Below are 20,297 nucleotides of genomic sequence, written 5' to 3' on the forward strand. Positions count from 1 at the left end.
AACCAAGAAAGACATCAACGATATAAGCATTTTGTGGTTTCAGTAAGGTGTAAATTCTAGGTATAGCTTAGACAAAAACTGGCTATAGTTTTTTTTGCAAAAAAAACTAATAAAAAACCCACACTTTTTTAAACATCTTTCATTTCAAGGGTTGGAAAGATTGCATATCAATAATAATCCAGAACGATAATCACCAGCCATAGGCATCAGAACGGAGGGGGGGGGAGGTGCACATGGGCTGTGGCCTCCCCAAAAATTGCCAATGCTTCGGTTCCTCTTCTTCCTTTATCCCTCCCCCCAGCGGGACCCTGCGGCACCATCAGCTCTCACTCCCTCTAATGCTGGCCCTGCTCCGAACTTCCCCACACCTGTTCCCCCCCGGGTCGCTATTATTTTAAATGTTCCAGCAGCTGCGGCACAGCATCCACCAGATGAGACTTCTGCCATTGGCCTGCCCCAGAACTCTTCTTGCAGCAGTGACTTCCTGTTCCCGCCTAGGTGGGCGGCTGTTGCAGGAAGAGTTCCAGGTCATGCCGAGGTTAAAGAAGTCTCCTCTGATGGATACAGCGCCACGGCTGCCATAACATTTAAAATAATAGCGACCCGGGGGGGGGGAGATGAGAGCAGGTGTGGGGAAGTCCGGAGCTGCAGGGCATTCATTAGGGGGAGTGAGAACAGGGCAGCTAAGCGTGCTGGTGCAATGTAACATAGTAACATAATAGATGACGGCAGATAAAGACCTGAATGGTCCATCCAGTCTGCCCAACCTGATTCAATTTAAATTTGTAAATTTTTTCTTCTTAGCTATTTCTGGGCAAGAATCCAAAGCTTTACCCGGTACTGTGCTTGGGTTCCAACTGTCGAAATCTCTGTTAAGACTTACTCCAGCCCATCTACACCCTCCCAGCCATTGAAGCCCTCCCCAGCCCATCCTCCACCAAACGGCCATATACAGACACAGACCGTGCAAGTCTGCCCAGTACTGGCCTTAGTTCAATATTTAATATTATTTTCTGATTCTAAATCCTCTGTGTTCATCCCACGCTTCTTTGAACTCAGTCACAGTTTTACTCTCCACCACCTCTCTCGGGAGCGCATTCCAGGAATCCACTACCCTCTCCGTAAAGTAGAATTTCCTAACATTGCCCCTGAATCTACCACCCCTCAACCTCAAATTATGTACAAGCGCCAGACCCACAACCCTTTACCTCCAACGTCAATTCTGATGTCAGAGAGGAAGTTCCGGGCCAGCCAATCGCTGCCTGGCTGGCTTGGAACTTCCTCTCCGACGCTTGTATGCACCTGGCCTGGCATGGGGAAGCAGGGAGAAATCGGCGTGGTGGCTTAGGGGGGCAGGGAGAGAAAAAGAATTGGGGTAGTGGAGAAATCAGTGTGATGGCTGGGGAGGGCAGAGGGAGAGAGAAAGAAAGACAGGCAGGCAGGGGGAGAGAGAAAGAAAGAGAGACAGAAAGAAAGGGGGAGGGGGCAGAAAGAAAGAAAGAAATACTGTATTGGATTTACAGAAGAAGGAAGTGCAACCAGAGACTCATGAAATCACCAGACAAAAAGGTAGGTAAAATGATTTTATTTTCAATTTAGTGATCAAAATGTGTCCGTTTTGATAATTTGTATCTGCTGTCTATATTTTGCACTATGGCCCCCTTTTACTAAACCGCGATAGTGGGGGGGGTATTATAAATTTAATGATTAACAATATCAAGTGATACCGAGAAAAAAGGTTTCTTATACAAAGTTATAAATACTTATACAAACACAAAACAATCCTTTTCGAGCCCACAATATTGAGGAGACATAAAATAAAGGAAAACAAAGAAATTGGTTTTGATTCATATGAATCCTAACCATTCCCTACTATATGGAACTCTAACATCCTACCATTTTCTCAGTGATGAATCTTAAAGGCAAGAGAAAAAAAAAAAAAAGAAGAAAACTCACTTCTGTTCTCAAGCTAACAAAAATTGTTGCAATTGAATAGGATCCCAAAATACATATTCAATGTCTTGCACTTTAACAAGACATTTGCATGGAAATTTTAAGTAAAAAAGATGCCTCAAGAGCTAGGACTCTTGTTCTTAATTTCAGAAATTCTTTCCTCCTTAGTTGCATAGCTCTTGAGACATCAGGAAAAATTCTAACCAAATCTCCACAAAATTTAGTCAATCTATTTTTAAAGTAAAGTTTCATTATCAACATTTTATCTATCTCACTCATGCATGTTATTACCATGGTGGACTTAGTCTGGATAACATCCTAAGTGTCTTCCAAAAACTCTGTAAGATTTATTTTGTCTGTTACCAGGTGGTCCACCTCCTGGTCAGATTGTATTTTCTTTTGCGGAATATAATAACAGTTATTTATTGGGAATTTTTCCACATTGGGTAATCCCAGTATTTCTTTAAAAAATTTCCTTAACATATTTCCAGAGATAACAAATGAGTTACTGGGAAATTAACCAAGCGGAGATTCCTCGCTCTGTGCATATTTTCCAACATTTCCATTTTAGAATGTAACACCGTAGAATCCTTAACAGCAGATACTGAGACAGCTTGCAATGTATTACTTTGAGTTTCAACCATACCTAATCTTTTATCCAAGCAACTTAAATTAGAATCCACATTCTCAAACTTTTGAGTCACAGAATGTGAATAATCCAATGTTTGTTTCACAGATTCTCTGAGAAACCCTTCAACTCTAGAAATACCTAACCACAAATCTTTAAGGGTAATATCTTGTTTTTCCACTGCTTGTGGTTGCTCCTCTACTACACCTGAAAATTCAAGTGGTTTAGGTAGTTCAGTAAAAGCCAGTTTACTTGTCTGAGTAGACGATACTACAAAACCAGTAGAACTAGCGGGAATAATATTCCCGCTACCACCAGATACTGGACAAGGGGGCTCAACGATGCTCCGGATGTGGGAGAATTCATGTCAAGTAAAGTTTGTACTGAAGTTTCTGTAGGAAATGTCAAATGTCTGTCCATAGGACCAGAAACAGCAGGCGTTGAGCTCTTAGGCTTAATTTTCCTTTTACCCATAATATCAGATTAAAGTTATACAATCTGAACTCCCACTCCCCGGCTCCACGTTGCTCCAAGGGGCGAGTCCTGCCCCTTAGGGCACGCCCTGCGGCCGTGGCCACAACTGTGGCAGCACTCTCAAATTTAAAGAAATTCAAAGGCAGGGAGGACGGACCCGATGACGTCAAGGGTCCGTCTTCCAAAGTGCCTGCCCGATTCCACCTCCGGGCCCTGCCGCTGCTGCGGACAACACGGGGCAGCGTCAAAGGTCTCCTCCGGCGTCCCAAACAAAAGGCAAGCAGATCCCAAACTCTCCGCGGCAGCAGTCTCAAATTTAAAGAAATTCAAAGGCAGGGAGGATGGACCTGATGACATCAAGGGTCCATCTTCCAAAGTGCCTGCCCGATTCCACCTCTGGGCCCTGCCACTGCTGTGGGTAACACGGGGCAGCGTCAAAGGTCTCCTCTGGCGTCCCAAACAAAAGGCAAGCAGCTCCCCGCGATAGTGGTTTTTAGCACAGGGAGCCTATGAGCATCAGGAGCTGTGAGGGGCATTCAGCGCAGCTCCCTGCACTAAAAAATGTTGTCGCGGTTTAGTAAAAGGGGAGAGGGTATATATGTCTGTTTTTGTATAGTTGCTACTGAGGTGACATTGCATATTTTAAAGTCATCTGCCTTGACCTCTGGGGGTGGGACTGACAATTAATAGATGTCCCCTTTTGATGAAAAAAATAAATGGTCACTTTAGACTAGGAGGCATGCAAAGAAGCTACTAAGTTGTAGATTTAAAACAAACCAGAGAAAATATTTCTATATACAACATGTAATTAAACTCTGGAATTCATTGCCGGAGAATGTGGTGAAATCAGTTAGCTTAGTGGGGTTTAAAAAAAGTTTGGATAATTTCCTAAAAGAGAAGTCCATAGGCCATTATTGAGAGAGCTTGGGGAAAGCCACTGCTTATTCCTAGGATAAGCAGTATAGGATCTGTTTTGCTACTTAGGATCTAGCTAGGTACTTGAACTTGGGTTGACCACTATTGGAAACAGGATACTGGGCTTGATGGACCTTTGATCTGTCCCAGTATGGCAATTCTTATGTTTTTATGAATACTGATCAGTGGTGTGTTGGATTATTATAGTATTTCTATTTGAACTTCACTCCTCATATTTATAGTTTTATAAAATTAGGCCACCTCCAGAAGAACTCATAGTGCTTGCAAAATACATGATCATTTTTTAACTGACGTTATCTACATCAGTTTTAATTGCCTTGCTGAACAAGACAGTTTATGATCAGATAATCTCAAGATGAGGCTTTTATGTTGGCAACTTATCTTTGTCAGACATTTGTTTCTATCACAATATCCCAAGGTGACAGTCATTTTTTCCCATTTTGGGATTTTGTGTTTCATGGCTCATGTTTTTCCAGCATTCTTGCAAGTACAAACACCTGGCACAATTTGCAGGCTTCATGCTGTTGTTCTCCTCCTGTGGTGTGTAAACATCTGGAGCTCATTTTGAAGACATCAAAAGACCTTTCAATCAATAATCTTGTTTTCTTACGTGTGCTATCATTTCTCTCTTGAGCATAATTTTGAGAACTGGAATAGATACTGTTAAAGACATCAAAAGAGTACTATCTACCATACAGATATTTATGTTTGTTAATTTTTACAAATGTTTTGAGGTTTTTTTGCACTCAGACCTTACAGGTTTCTCGTCATAATCATTTATCATATATGACATACAAAACATACGATGTTCAAAAAGCCAAACCTATCAAAGCGAGTTTCCATTATTTCCTATGGGGAAACTCGCTTTGATAAACGAGCATTTTGGATTACGAGCATGCTCCTGGAATGGATTATGCTCGTAATCCAAGGTACCACTGTACTTGTAAAAAGGAAGAGGATGTCATCAACATAAAAATAGAATTTAATTTAATTGGGTCCCTTGGATTAAGGAAGCCAGCGGGCTAAGGCAAATATTGAAGAGGAGTGGGCCAAAACTAAACCCTGTGGGGCACCATAGAGAACAGGACAAGGAGTAGAAGTGCAGGTTAGTAGGGAAATGTGAAATGTACAATCAGACAGAAAAGAAGTAAACCATTTGTGAACAACTCGAGAGAGCCCAACAGAGGAGAGTTGTAATTCGCTTAGAAAAACTTTAATTAAGCGTTTAATCAAGAATAAATAAAACTTGAAACTTGAGAGCAACAGTTGAAGATTTACCAAATCAAAGGCAGCACTAAGAACAAGTGAAAGAAGGAGGACAGGGTTACCTTGGTCAAAAGCTGAATGATGATCATTAAGCAAGGAGGCTATAATTTTTCTGTGGAATGGCCAGGATGGAAACAGGATTGATGAGGATGGAGTAAATGAGAAGATTCAGTATGATCTAATAATTGGGAAAAAGACTGCTCTTTCTACCAATTGAGGTGGGCCTATAATTGGAAAGGATAGATAAGTCTAGCAAGGCTTTCTTTAGACTAGGATTTATCAATGTGTTCTTCCATACTAAAAATATCTTCACCAGTAGAAAGACTGTTGTTTATAATAGCCAGCAAGTGAAAGTGGATGAAGACCATGATTTATATCCAGGAAGAGGGGATGGGATCAATTGGACAAGTAATGAGGTAGGAAAGACTTAAAAGTCACTCCAGACTTTCCCCAGTCAGAACAGCATTTCTTGTACTTAAAAGAACTTACAGAAACTGTCTCCCTTTCCCCGATTAATATTCTGTAAATGGTGTATGTGTTGCTCACTGATCAGGATATGAGACTATCTTTTCTAATAAAAGAGAATACATTTTACATGTCCCTGGTGCTCCTCTTCCACTGCAACAAGCTCACTGGTACACTTCACACTCTCATGCAATCAAATATAAAGACTGATTTTGTGCTTAGAAGCCACTGTCATCCTTCGCAGAGAGTTTCAAAGTCTTGAGTGCTTTCAGCAAACTGTGTCCAAACCCTTTTATTCTCAATGTTCCTCCACAGTACAAAGATTTTGGGGTGTCAAACATAAAGGATTTATGGTATTTCTCTCAACTATGCACAGTACCTCTGCTTCACTGAAGAATGTGTCATACAATCTCTCTGAACACTTTTTGATCTTGGGTTTTATTGCTTCGAGTCCTCCCTATACAGCTTTACAAGAGCCTTTTGTAAAATACTGGTGAAATTGTGAATTTCTTGACCTGGATGTCTCAATTCTGATCTCAACTTTCTATGTTAAATTAGCCTGCATTCCTACTACAAACCCCCAAATTTATTTGCTATCACTGATTCAATTTATCTATTGAATCAATTCATAGTAAAATCTCCCTACATTCTCCTCCTCTGCAGGTTTAATGGAAAAAAATATTTATAGCAAAATGGAAACTCTGCTTCTCTTAAAGGGACAGTACAAACATATCAGTCGATTTTCAAAGTGATTTACATGGCCACCTACCTCCCTATACTCAGGGCACTAAACCAGGCAGTGCTGCTGAATATTGTTTCTGACTGCCCATTAAAAAATGGGCAGGTCAAGGGAAGTACAGGGGGAAGCATAATGGAGGAGCCCAGTGTTATGCGGATGCTGGTGCTATTCAGTTTCCCTGCATGGCTAAGCGGACAGATTTAAGATAGCTCAAAAGCTGCCCTAATTCTGTCTACTTAGATATGTGGGTGCTGGTTGAATATTGATTGGCAGCTACTCGTAACTTGTTTTGTCCTTTAAAGCCTCCTAAACCCCCTCTTAGCCCTCCTTTAATGCCCCCTCCTTCCTTACTCTCTCCCAGCCTGTTGCCATGAATAAGCTTCCCATCCCCCCCGAACAACCCACCGAGTCAACCCCTTCCACGTATCCAGGACCTATATCCACCCAATCGGTAAAGATAAAAGATTATGACCAAAAAATAATATTTTCCTTTTTCTTGTCCTAAATAGAGCAGCAGCAGAGAAGCCCACCGTTTCAAACAAGTACTGAGCTGATTGTCGATTTGTTCTGGCATTTTTGTGACTGTGATTATTCTGCCTTCAGTGCAACGGCGTGGATTGTGGACATTACAGAATTGTTCTAATAAACAGCCACAGCAATTTAGCTCCATTTTAATTTGGCAAAAATTATTTATTTTGGCACTAAGAATTTGTGCACTTTACGATTCACCTCATTACGGGAGTGGCCCGGGGTTGTTTCACAAACAATTACCTTTATGGGTTCGTTAGGGTAGCAACTCTTTTCGGAGGGTGGTTTTTCCTCTTCCCTCGGTTATGAGTTGTGAAGACTGAGGACTTTCCCTTCACAAATTATTTAATTTTCATTCATATTGTTTGAAACGGTGGGCTTCTCTGCTGCTGCTCTATTTAGGACAAGAAAAAAGAAAAGATTATTTTTTGGTCATCTCCATATGTTAACACCAGTGGCACAGTAAGGGATCCACCCCAGATGCCGTCTTGATGAGGGCACAGGCACCTGTCCTCCTCTCCACCTCATTTTCATCCCACTCCTGCCCCCGCCGCACGCACAACTTCACTTTCCACCCCACTTCACTTCCCAGCTCCAGCAGCAACTCCAACCTGTTATTCACACCAGCGTCAGCTCTCCCTCTGAAGTCGCTTCCGGGTCCTGCATCTAGGAAGTGATGTCAGAGGGAGAACCAACGCCGATGCGGGCAGCAGATTAGTGATGCTGCTTGCACCGGGAATGTTAAAGAGGTACGGCGGAAGGGAAGGTGCGCATGCAGTGGGGGAGCAGGTTGAAGAAGAGGGTGGAGGAGGGGCACCAATGCCCCCGATTCGCTACTGCTGCCAATTCACATGGTTACCAAAGCTAGAAAAAACCTTGTCCAAATTATCTGACTTCCTATGTTCATTGAAGTTTGGGTTTTAACCACGGTCATGCCATGTAGTTATCTGTTTAAGGGCAGAATATAAAACTCAAATGTATTATTTATATAGCCCTACCAGATGCACGCAGCACTGCACATTGTACACGCAAAAGACAGTGATCATTCCTAGCATTCTGTTTGCCCTTTTTGCTGCCGCCGCACATTGTGTGGACGGCTTCATCGACTTGTTGATCAGAACTCCTTTCCTGGGAGGTCTCTCCAAGTACCGCCCCAGACATCCTGTATTCATGCATGAGATTTTTGTTACCGACATGCATCACTTTACACTTATCCACGTTGAACCTCATCTGCCATGTCGATGCCCATTCCTCGAGCTTGATTATGTCACGTTGCAGATCTTCGCAGTCCCCCTGCGTCTTTACTACTCTGAATAACTTCGTATCATCCGCAAATTTAATCACCTCGCTCGTCATACCTATGTCCAGATCATTTATAAAGATGTTAAAAAGCACGGGTCCAAGCACCGAGCCCTGCGGCACCCCACTGGTGACGCTCTTCCAGTCCGAGTATTGTCCATTTACTCCCACTCTCTGTTTCCTATGCTCCAGCCAGTTTTTAATCCATGTGAGTATTTCACCCTTAATTCCATGGCTTGCAATTTTCCTAAGTAGTCGTTCATGTGGAACCTTGTCGAACATCTTCTGAAAATCCAGATATACAATGTCGACTGGATCGCCCTTGTCTATCTGTCTGATTACTCCCTCAAACAAGTGCAGCAAGTTCGTCAAATACGATCTGCCTTTGCTAAAACCGTGCTGACTTGTCCTTATCAACCCGTTTCCGTCAAGGTGATCAATGATGCTGTCCTTTATCAGTGACTCTACCATCTTTCCCGGTACAGAGGTCAGACTCAAAGCCAGATACACTACTGCTAATAAGGTTTTACCTGTCATTCCAATTATCTTCTCCTTGGGCTGTGGTGCAACTGGCTCATACTTCTACTATCCCTATTGAAAGGACACATTTGAAAGGATAAGTTTTCTGTCTCTGTCTGAGCTCATGGAAAGGAATGTAAGTGGAGGCATTTCTGTAACTACCTCTGCCATGCTCTCTATTTCCTGTGTGTGGTGTTTTCTTGTATTGGGGTGTTCCCTCAGCACGCCACCTCCTAGCTTTTGATACTGAAATAATTTGAGCTGGCTGGGTCTTCCACACAGACCCAATCCTGAGCAGTAAAGTGTACGTTCGAGAGGGAGACAAGAAACAGTTCTTGTGTACAAGCTGCGAAGGAAAAATCTTAAACTGAATACAGCTTTCAAAATTCTGCTTGCAATTCATTCCACATAACAGCATGTCCTACCTCAGTGTTAAACTTATAAGCAGTGCAAACTGGTGACACAGAGAGATGTGAGCTGGAAGGAGAGTGTCACACACACGGGCAACATAAGCCTTACAAGTCTCATCTGTCTAGGAGGGGGAGAATCCTAAGTGCCTTTATGACCCATAACAAAAACAATATAGCAATGTGTGATGCTCGCTTGCCTTACCTATAAGTGAGATACATTAATAATATACAATATAATCTTATACTCTATAAAATCTTATCTAAGCGATAGAAGAGAAAAGCGCTTGCAAAGAGTGGTACAGAAGACAGAGTGGGCAGGCGTTTCTATAAATAATTTCATTCTTCCCTAAAGAACAGCAGCTGCTTATTTACACGGCGGGAGCTTCCCGAAAACTCCACAATATAAATAGGCTTCCCGAAAGCCGTTACTTAATAACCCCGCAATACAAATAGGCTTCCCAAAAGCCTTTATGTAATCTCGTTCTTTCCGAAAGAACGCTAGCTGCTCACTTTCGCAGCGGGAGTTTCCTAAAAACTCCACAATAAATAAAGGGTTGGAACAGGACGCCAATACCAGTGAGTATTAAAGAACAGAATTCAAAATTCAGAAATACTCACAAGATATTGGTGATGTCCAGCCCATCCCGGACCAAGCCCCTAACTGAAGCAGAGTCCGTTTCTTGATCCCAAAATCGCCCTGCCCACACCCTGTCGCCTGGGTACAGATATCCGGAGGCATTCCCCTTATAAAGAAAGGATACGCAGACAGTGTCCTAAAGAGATTGCCTGTTTTATTATTAGTGTACATCCAGTTTTATATCTTTTTACATGGGTCAGTGGTAACCAACACAGGAAAAGGGGGTTGGACAAGAGAGGGGAGGGGGGAGCAGGATATGTGCTTTATTGTCTAAATCTAAAGGTGTTAAAGCTTCCCTTATCTCTCTCAACCGGTACATGGCAGTGGGGGGGGGGGGGAGGGTTGAACCTCCATTGTCTCAAACAGCTAACTTCATTAACAAGATTAAATGGCCCTGTCTCAGAACATCAGTAGAATAAATACAAGCTGTGTCTGTGTTTGAGCCCCCCCCCCCCAGCTCAGACAGAGACAGAAAACTTATCCTTTCAAATTCACTTCTGGAAAGTAAGAATACTCTTGAGTTTATCCCATGACAGTATTGCTGAAGCACAATACTTGTATGTCTTTTGTTTGCACAGTGAAGACAGATTGACTTTCCAGGTCAGTTGATAGGCCATATTATTACATTTAGTTACAGGATTCCTACAACAATTTACATTGGTAGGCGATTTGCTCAGAAACACAATGCATTACAAAGTACAATATATTCTAACAACAAGTCACTGGACATATAGAGGTAAAAGCAATATCATAAGGGCATGAGTAAAACTGGCAGCTGCAAATCATTCTTACATATTGCCTTTTCAAAAGTAGAAATAATATCCTCTTTGGTACACAAACTTCATTGTTTAAAAAGTCACAGCACATTTTGAAAGACGTTTACTTTTGCACTAAATAACCTATTAAAGATGTAAAATATTTCTCATGCTGTTATTATAAATTTCACTTTAAGGGGTAATATTCAGCTAGTAGGGACCAGCATTTGTTTAAATGCTGACCCCATCATTTAAATTATTTATTTATTTATTCCATTTTTTATATTGTTCTCCCAAGGGAACTCAGAACAGTTTACATGAATGTATTCATGTACTCAAGCATTTTTCTCTGTCTGTCCCAGTGAGCTCACAATCTATCTAATGTACCTGGGGCAATGGGGGGATTAACTGACTTGCCCAGGGTCACAAGGAGCAGTGTGGGTTTGAACCCACAACCCTAGGATGCTGAGGCTGTAGCTTTAACTACTGTGCCACTCTAGAAATCAAAATGTAGTAAAAGCGAGCCAAGCCTAGGACAATCAAGCATTGTTACATCACTGATGAGACTAGCTCTTATTGGTAGAATGAGGCATTATGATGTCACAATACCAGCTCTGGTTATCAGAGGCTGAAGCTTTTCACACTATTTATTTATTCAGTTTTCTATACTGTTCTCCCAGGGGAGCTCAGAAAAGTTTACATGAATTTATTCAGGTACTCAAGCATTTTCCCGTCTGTCCCACAGTCTATCTAATATACCTGGGGCAATGGGGGATTAAGTGACTTGCCCAGGATCACAAGGAGCAGCATGGATTTGAACCTACAACCTCAGAGTGCTGAGGCTGTAACTGTAACACTCTTAACCCCTGATATTTAATGCTGGACCATGTCCAGGTACCAGCATTAAATATCCAGTTATGTGCAGACAGGTAAGTGCCAATATTTAGCATTAAACCAGATAAGTTAAACCATAAAAAAGATAGGATTGGTATTTATGCAGTCTTATTTGCCCAATTAACTTATCTGGTTAAGGGCAGACTAACAACAATTTATTATTTATATAGTGCTACCAGCTGCACGCAGTACTGTACATTGCACATGTAAGAGACAGTCCCTGCTCAGAAGAGCTTACAATTTAATTATAATAATAATAACAACTTTATTTTTGTATACCGTAATACCATAAGCAGTTCAGAGTGGTTTACAGAGGAAGAGACTGTACATATACAGTGATGTTACAGAGAGTATTGTCAAGTACATTGGTAACAAATTTCTATTACGTTAGTGAGTCAAGAGAGGTTGGGTATAACCGGAAATATGACAGACACACAGGACAAAAGGGGAGTCATAACATTGGGCTAGATTCGTTAAGCAAAGCGATCGTGTGCCGCTCAGTTTGCGCTCACTTTCCTACTATGGCTCAATTCACTAACCTTCCTCCAGGCCCCATCCACACCCTATCCGATCTGCACATGCAAATGAGTAAAAAGACATGTAAATTTCTTAAGGCATCAAATCATGAAATCATTGTGTCCAAACCAACTGGCCTTTCCATTCCAAAAAGTTTTGACTGCTGAGGATCAGTTGCTTTACATCCTCGGCGACTGCCACCTGCATATTAAGAATCCCATTAAAAATATAGCTCTACCACGCAAAAAATCCAAAATATATCTAAACTTTAAATATATGTAAACTTTCATGTACATAAGCATTAGAAATATTTTTTGATTTTTTTGGGGAATGCACATAGCGAGCTCGGGAGTGAATCTTGGATTTGTAATGCACATGGTAAGAAAATTGCGGATTAACCCCATGCTCTCCTTGCACATTGTACATTTCATATAGCAATGTCAAATTTAAAAAAAAATCAAAAATAACTTTTAAGGGCCAGCTATCCCTTCCCCCTTCCTTTCAGCTAGATTGTTGCGTGCATTTGACGTCACAGGGGGTCGCCTTTGGTTGCTTCGTGCTTCACGGCAAAAAGAGCCACACAGCCTCCTAGGATTTGTAGGCTGTATATAAGAGCACGTGATCCCAGCGCATTCAACTGCTGTTAACGGTTGTGCCTTCTAGCAACTTAACAGTTCTTTTCCTGAGAGAAATGGATGGAGCCCGCCAATGACGTCCACGATTAAACCCCGCCCCATTTCTACACAGTGAAGTCCTAAAGAGCTAGCACATGCGATATGTGTTTCAAAACCAACAAGGAGACACGTCGATCGATGTTATAGCGAGACATGGGGGCGTGTTTACAATTTGTTAATTTGCATGGACAAACTTTACTGAATCGATCGGCCAGAATGACTGAAACGGATAGGACACGAATAGGATAGATTTGTGGACTTTAGTGAATCTATCCCATAGTACTCATGTAGGGAATTGTGGGAGGGAGGCTAATGAGGTGGGGATAAAGGCACTTATCAGGTTAAGTGCTGACTTTACCCACTCCCCCCCCACCCACACAATAGTTTCAACTTTAGCACTTAGAGGGAACATTCCGTGGCTCTGTCCTGAATATTTCCTCGGGGCCTGGTCAGCATGAGTTAGAAACATAGAAACATGACGGCAGATAAAGGCCATCCCTCTTGAATTCAGACACAGTCTCTGTTTCCATCACCTCTTCCGAGAAACTGTTCCATGCATCTACCACCCTTTCTGTAACAAAAGTATTTCCTCAGCTTACTCTGAAGCCTATTACCTCTTAACTTCATCCTCTTAACTTCATCATTGCAGTGTTTCCTTTCAAATTAAAGAGACTCAACTCATGCGCATTTACATTCCATAGGTATTTAAATGTCTCTATCATATCTCCCCTCTCCTGCCTTTCCTCCAAAGTATACAGATTGAGATCTTTAAGTCTGTCTCCATACGCCTTATCACGAAGACTACATGCCATTTTACTAGCCTTCCTCTGGACCAGGGATCTCAAAGTCCCTCCTTGAGGGCCGCAATCCAGTCAGGTTTTCAGGATTTCCTCAATGAATATGCATTGAAAGCAGTACATGCACATAGATCTCATGCATATTCATTGGGGAAATCCTGAAAATCTGACTGAATTGCGGCCCTCAAGGAGGGACTTTGAGACCCCTGCTCTGGACCGACTCCATCCTTTTTATATCTTTTTGAAGGTGCGGCCTCCAGAATTGTACACAATATTCTAAATGAGGTCTCAACAGAGTCTTATACAAGAGCTTCAATACCTCCTTTTCCTACTGGCCATACCTTTCCCTATTCAACCTAACATCCTTCTAGTTTTCGCCATCAGCTTTTCAACCTGTTTGCCCATCTTAAGATCATCACATATAATCACACCCATCACATAAAATCACACCCAAGTCCCGCTCTTCTGTCGTGCACATAAGTCCTTCACCTCCCCAGAGTAAACCAGATAAGAGCCTCTTACAAGGTTGACTCACTTTAAATATGAGATATGATTGAAGTCTACAAAATCCTGAGTGAAGTAGAACGGGTACAAGTGGATCGATTTTTCACTCCATCAAAAATTATAAAGTGTAGGGGACACTCGATGAAGTTACAGGGAAATACTTTTAAAACCAATAGGAGGAATGTTTTTTTCACTCAGAGAATAGTTAAGCTCTGAAACACATTGCCAGAGGATGTGGTAAGAGCGGATAACGTAGCTGGTTTTAAGGAAAGTTTGGACAAGTTCCTGGAGGAAAAGTCCATAGTCTGTTATTAAGAAAGACATGGGGGAAGCCACTTCTTGCCCTGTATTGGTAGCATGGAATATTGCTACTCCTTGGGTTTTGGCTAGGTACTAGTGACTTGAATTAGCCACCGTGAGAATGGGCTTGATGGACCATTGGTCTGACCCAGTAAGGCTAATCTTATGTTCTTATGACTTCTTAATCATTTCCTTGTTATTAGAGGCAGTGGAAGCCTATAGAATCAGGGATTTATTGGTTTTGTGTTATTAATCCTCTCTAATATCTTACAGAACTATTTGTTCCTACTTTATCAGACCAACCATATGCTAAGCAGTTGTCAGATCAAAGAGGAGATAAACATAATCCCTTGAAAATATGCTTCTGCAAATCATCTTGTTATTTGTAAAAGGCAATAATTTTGTACTTTCATACTTTTTAATTTAAAAAATGTGTTTTGGTAATACTCTACTTTGAAGCAGATAGCAGTAAAATTTGAAGATTTTTATTATTACCAGGAATTTAAATAAATGCATAAGGTATTTTAAAGAATCAAAACATTAATAGAGTTTGATGTTTTTCTACATTGATACAAAATCAGCTGCAGCATTTTTTTCTCTTGATTTCAAGATCTTATGAGGATTATATTAAGAAAAGTTTCAAGTTTATTCAAGTTTATTTATAGCTTGATATATCAACCATCACAGATATCTGGTTTGTTTACAATAATAAAAATTTAAAATATTTAAAATAGCTTAAAACAAATAAATAAAAATAGGGGGGATTGAGGCCTGGACAAGGACAAAATTAAGACAGGTTGGATACGAGAGGCGCAGGGGGAGAAGGGAAATTTTAATTACGTTGAGTAAATAAAAATAAAAGGAAGGGAAGAGGGAGAGGATAAAACAGGAGGAGAAAGGGGATGTCGCTTCCTGAAAGCAGTTCTCTATTTATTTGTTTTTATTTTCCCTTTATCATCTTAACTGCAATTTGGGTATGCGTCTTTAAAAAGAAATGTTTTAAGGTTAGTTTTAAACTTAAAGAATTTTCATTGCGGAGGTGTGGTGGCATTGCATTCCAAAGGGAAGGGAAGATTGCAAAAAAAATGGTGTTAGACGGGGGTGAATTGGAGTAGGTATATTGCACAAAAGCTGTGATAAGTTTGCCATACTAAACCTGTGCTTCTGAATATTACGCCTGCTTACAGAACAACAGTTTGTTTGAGGAAACGTTAAGCTGAAGGGAAACCATATGACATGCTTGTCTACTTTTGGTTACTCAGTTTTGTTTGGAGGTTTGTTTTTTTTTGTCCACGGACTGACAGGACTGCTGCTGGGGAATAAACAGCTAAGTGATTATTCTTAGCCTATGTTCTGAAACTAACTGCTCTGGTGAAGAGGCTTTACTTACAAAACTTGGACATTTGGTTTGGGGTTTTTGGGGAGTTTTTTGTCTCTGTATGAGAAGCTTATGTTTTCCTAAAGTGAATGGGTTTTCTTGAAACTGCTAAGCTGAAGCCTGCATTTTTGCTTTGTGAGACCAGAGACTATAATAAAGCTAAGATTTGATGAATTCTGACTTGGACTTTTCCCTTGCATGCCCTTATTAGGCTAATAGTAAGCCAGGTAAAGCCCTGAGGGGTCTTTTGGTGGTAAGGGACACGCCGGGCCAGAGAACTTTGTCACGATCCCGTGGCTCACGACACAGCTCAAGAGCGCGGGTGTGACAGTAGGATAGAACTGAAACAATAAATCACAGACCACTTAAAATTAGGCACCTCAAACCACTTCCGTTGCACATTACACCATCATTCATCAAACCTCTAACTAAAACATCTTGCAACGTTCTTAGGAATTATCTTGGCCACAGCTTTATCAATTATCATCTCTTCATATTATTAGCACTATATGAACAACAAACTTCTCCATCATTACCCCGGAACTACGGGATGAACTCATGCTAGATTGTTTCAAAGAAAAACTAAAAACATTTCTTTTTATAAATGCATTCAACCTCTAATGCACTTACCTTATGAAACATTATCTTCATTTCTGCTTTGGTTATCAGATGGGATCTCCCTTCCTTTTGTATTTTCCCCTATATGGCTCTCTTTCCTATTTTATAATGTAATTCTTCACCTTAATCCTATTGTTCCAGTAGGTCCTGCATATTTTAATGTATGTTACCCTATTTTACTATTTTTTATTATGTACAAACCACTTAGAAGATTGCTAGACGGTATACAAATTTCTATTAAACTTGAAACATTAATACCACAAGAATAAATCAATCTACCCGTCTTCCAAAGCAGCCTCCCCACAACCCGTCCCCCTAACAGCTAGTTGGTATTGATCTAGCTGCCTTTACCTCCCAAACATTACAATCATGTTCAAACAATTCCCCTCTTTAAGACCTGCACTGTTGCCTAGCTTCATAGCTACTTGTGAAAGAGTCGCACTGAAGCAGTGGCTCAGTAAGGGAGGATGGGGAGGGAACCGCTCGGGTGCCATCTTGGTGGGGGGCACTGACATCTCTCCTCCTCTCCCCCTGTACCTCTTTAAGTCTTAGCTGTCACATGCAGCATCAATAACCTGCTGCTCGCGCTGCCCTTGGCTCTTCCTCTGAAGTCACCAGGAAGTGATGTCATAGGGAGAGCCGAAGCTGGCACAGGTAGCAGATTGGAGATGCTGCTTGCACCAGAAAAGAGTTAAAGAGGTACAGGGGAAGGGAAGGTATGCATATGTTGTGGAGGGGCGGGGAAGAAGCAGTGAGAAGAGGGTGGTGGCCACCACTGCCACAGGCGCCTCCTACCTTTGCTATGTCACTGCACTCAAGTATATAAATCACCCCCTCCAACAATATCACTATATCCTCCCTTCCTTCCCCCCTTACAATTCTTAGATTCAAAACCCACCTACTCTTATCAATGACTCCGCCAATTTTATGAACCCACTTTTGAGCTCCATGGACTTTCTATAACACAAAATGAAATTTAGGTTGTGGTATAAGAAAATAGGACCATAATCCAAATTTTGGGTTGCCTGTTATGGCTGATTGAAATATCTCTCAAATAAAACTATAAAGACCCTTTGCTTTATACTCACTACATAGCAACTTTAAATAGTGGTAAAGGTCAGTTACTTATAAATTGGTTGCAGAAAAACTTCCCAAATGGCTCATAAACTATGAGCCATGCTGAATTACAACCATGATTTGCATATCACAATCAATAATTTATGAATCCCTGGATGGAACAACTAAAATAGGATTTCACATCACTAATTAAGAAGTTTGTAGATCATTTAGAATGTACCAGTCAGCAAGTTATGGCTGCATTAACGATCCTGATTCTGAATATTTCAACTTTTTTTCTGTCTAACATGATACTAAACATGCCATGGAAACCAAAATATTATTCCATTCAGATTTCTGCAGAAGTCCACTGCTTAAAATCAGCATAATATTATGCCTAGGTCAGTGTTTAGTGAACCCCTATTCACCACTCTTGCTTAAATGTAGTTGAGTTTTTGAGTGGAGATTTTTAAAATATGTATTGTGACTACTCTCACTTAAATTTTGGATTATTAGAAATGTTTAGTGAGGCATCATAGTGGTTTGTCAGTAATGAATATGTATATGATGTATTTACTTGTATCTAAGGCCTGAAACCAAGTTATGGCAATTGCAGTTCCATAGTTGCAGAGCAGATCAGCTTGAATTTTCCCCGAAAACGCTGCAGCGTGAACTTTTAAAGCTATTATTTCAGTTTCACTGAAATTAATTTAGAGACTCTGGCCTTACAAGTTGCTAAAATATTTGCAAAGACATTTGGACTTAAAATTTAGAAAAAACAGACTTTATCTTAAACCACTTTACTTTAAATCACTTCATTTGAATTAGGCTTCTGAACTTTAATTATGCTTATGCATAATTCAATAGGCTTATTATGACATCGTGTTAGCAATTGTTTTTCTTTATCATTGTCCTCAGAAAATATTTTGGTTATCCTGTATTTAAAATTTTATTTCATATTCCTGTATTCCATGTACAGTGGCAGATTCTAAGCTGTCACACATTGCAACAGTGTTGTTTAATTGGGTTAAACTGCTGATATCATTAGTCCTTTTAATGATATAATTTAAATTAGAGAAATGTTATGTTTTGCAGTTTTGAGAACAGCCATGTTCACTACTGGATTTTTGTGCATCTTCCACAAAATATCTAAACTTGGATTTGGACATCATATCAAAAATGCCCATCAAAATCTTCCATACTAGGTCAGACCAAAGTTCCATCAAGACTAGTACTCTGTGTCTAAAACTGGCCAATCCAGACCACAAATACCTGGCAGGATGATAAAAGGAAGATTTTTTTGTGTACTCAGAGAATAGTTAAGCTCTGGAATGCATTTGCAGAGAATGTGGTAAGAGTGGTTAATGTATCTGGGGGTTTTTAGTTCAATAATTTTTATTAAAATTTCCATAAAATACAATACAATGTATCAGGTTTTAAAAAAGGTTTGGACAAGTTCCTGGGGGAAAAAGTCCATTGTCTGCTATTGAGACACATGGGGGAAACCACTGCTTGCCCTGGATTGGTAGTAGGGAATGTTACTACTATCTGGGTTTTGACAAGGTACTTCTGACCTGATTGACCACCATGAAGACAGGTTACTGGGCTAGATGGACCATTGGTCTGACTCAGGGGTCCCCAAAGTCCCTCCATGAGGGCCGAATCCAGTCGGGTTTTCAGGATTTCCCCAATGAATATGCATGAGATCTATGTGCATGCACTTTCAATGTATATTCATTGGGGAAATCCTGAAAACCCAACTGGATTCGGCCCTCAAGGAGGGACTTTGGGGACCCCTGGTCTGACTCAATAAGGCTATTCTTATGTTCTAAGCTCAAAGGAAAATTGTACATGCTGTCAGAAAAGCTCAATGAAACTTATCTTAGATAGCAAGTCTGAATTGTTCTGAATCTTTTTTACAGAAAAGCAAATTAAATTAAAAAATTAAAAAAAGTCTTTAAAAAAATCTGTATGAGCTCTTCATAAAACAAAAACATAACACTAAACATGACAAATGATCTACTCTTTACAACTTTAGTAATGACTAATGTTCTTCCATTGTAACCCCCTTTTCATAAATCATTTGTAATCCGCCTTGAACTGCAAGGTAATGGCGGAATAGAAATATGTAATGTAATGTAATGTAAACTCTACTCTCTTAAACAAACTACAGATGATTCAAAACACGGTGATCAGATTGATATTGAAATTAACAAAATTTGACTCTGTCTCACCTTACTGTAAGAACTTATGCTGGCTACCTATCAAAACTCATATCACTTTCAAATTGTCATGCATAATGTTCCAAATCCTAAATGCAAAAACCATAGAACTGCTCATAAACCTATTAGTCAATTCCTGGTCTACGATAACCAGAAAGCTGAAATCGCTTCAACTGCTCCTCCCATCTCTCATCTGACATCAGGATGGAAACATTCTACAACAGATTCTGAAAAAAAATTTAAACTCTTCTTTGAAAGCATACACACCATAGACAACTAACTGAAAATACCTGTCAGTAAGTCCCACACTCTACTCAAGTGCTACACCAGTATAGTCATAGAACCTCCATTCTCTCTTCCCTATTTCTCCATTCATAACTCTGCCTTCCTCAAACTGCTATAATATAGCATATACATCCTGTAATTCCTTATATTGTAAATTGCCTTGAACCTGCTTAAGCATAGCATGACTCTGAAATACTAGATTAGACTATTGCTAAACTAGCAAAAAACTATTTTAATTTACTCCAAAAAACTACATGTTTTCAAAGTAAGAAAAGCTACTATAAAATATCCAGCAAGAATATGAACATATCCCTATATTTTTCTATCAATATACAAGTCTGGTCATATAGTCCTACTGTAATCATTAATATTCAGTCTTTTGAAGAAGAAAGCTGCAAAAACAGTATGTTACCAAGCTTGGGCGTAGTTAGTCTCCTAAGTATT

The sequence above is a fragment of the Geotrypetes seraphini genome, chromosome 14, assembly GCF_902459505.1.
Source record: "Geotrypetes seraphini chromosome 14, aGeoSer1.1, whole genome shotgun sequence".
Lineage (NCBI taxonomy): Eukaryota > Metazoa > Chordata > Amphibia > Gymnophiona > Dermophiidae > Geotrypetes > Geotrypetes seraphini.